Raw genomic sequence first — 1,354 nt, 5'->3', positions numbered from 1 at the left:
GAGTGATCCCCTGCCTAGGGTTTTGGTATGTTCAACTGTCTCCTATGTTTTCGTTATGCGCTAGGTGCATCTCTCACAACTTAAGTTCCCCGGACAGCGTAACCGTGCACCTCTCGGTTCCTTCGAAGCCGTCCAGGGTGGACAAGGATGACCATTGGTCTTCCTTCCCATTGATCGACGCGCGATGTGGGCGGCATCGGCGCGATCTTGCACAACTTTCGTTCTCTTGATTAGGTTCTCTCTCGCTCGAGGCCAGTGTTTAAATATGTTCTAGTGGGTCTTTACCTTCGCCCATGTGTCACACACTTTACGCGTTCGATGGCTGCCATTGGGAGTGTGCGCACAGGTACGAAGGCCACTGGCCTACGGTCGCGCACGCTCAATATCGTAGTATAGACACACCTCTCTCGCGGGTCTAATTGGCGTGCGCGGCCCCCAAAAGGTAACATAGCAGTTTGTTCTGCTGATACCGTGTTTCTCTATCTCTCTAACCAACTCACACAACAACATATATGTATTGATCGGTAATGATCCTTCCGCAGGTTCACCTACGGAAACCTTGTTACGACTTTTACTTCCTCTAAATCATCAAGTTCGGTCAACTTCGGCCATGCCAGCTGCAGCTCACGAAGGAACCGCGGAAGGTGTGCCTCCAGAGACCTCACTAAATAATCCATCGGTAGTAGCGACGGGCGGTGTGTACAAAGGGCAGGGACGTAATCAGCGCTAGCTAATGACTAGCACTTACTAGAAATTCCAGGTTCATGGGGACCGTTGCAGTCCCCAATCCCAACTAAATGAGCATTTGGGTGATTTCCCGTTCCTCTCGGAATGGGGGCGCCAATTGGCGAGAACACGCTGCTGCTCACATTGTAGCACGCGTGCAGCCCAGAACATCTAAGGGCATCACGGACCTGTTATCGCTCATTCTCACCTTGCTAAACACAAGTTGTCCCGCTAAGCAGGGCAAACGTGGCCGACGACCGCCCGTGAAGGGGCCGCCGGCCTTGACGTCAGGTGCGCCCGGAGGTGCACTGCTGACAGCGTTCTAGTTAGCTTGTTTGAGTCGCGTTCGTTATCGGAATTAACCAGACAAATCATTCCACGAACTAAGAACGGCCATGCACCACTACCCTTAAATTTGAGAAAGAGCTCTCAATCTGTCTTACCTCGATAAGTTCGGACCTGGTAAATTTTCCCGTTTTGAGTCAAATTAAGCCGCAAGCTCCACTTCGTTTTTTTTTTTTTTTTTTTTTAAACAATTGCAGGTTTTATTGTTCATAAACATTATGTTCTAAAAACAATAGCGTAAACCCACGCTCTTGACGAACGACGTCGCCCGCCAGGGATTTGT

General features: G+C 50.1%; 1 non-coding gene across 1 annotated transcript in view; it reads right to left on the bottom strand.

The window, feature by feature from the left end:
* The window catches only part of LOC128308414 (5.8S ribosomal RNA), a 158-nt gene extending 136 nt beyond the window's left edge, over positions 1-22 (bottom strand). The window contains exon 1 of the ribosomal RNA XR_008288283.1: positions 1-22. This exon is cut by the window's left edge and continues 136 nt beyond it. This is a non-coding gene — a ribosomal RNA (5.8S ribosomal RNA).
* Between the last annotated feature and the right edge of the window lie 1,332 nt (positions 23-1,354).

This window comes from Anopheles moucheti (genome assembly GCF_943734755.1).
Source record: "Anopheles moucheti chromosome X unlocalized genomic scaffold, idAnoMoucSN_F20_07 X_unloc_4, whole genome shotgun sequence".
Lineage (NCBI taxonomy): Eukaryota > Metazoa > Arthropoda > Insecta > Diptera > Culicidae > Anopheles > Anopheles moucheti.
This window is presented reverse-complemented; position numbering and strand designations above follow the sequence as displayed.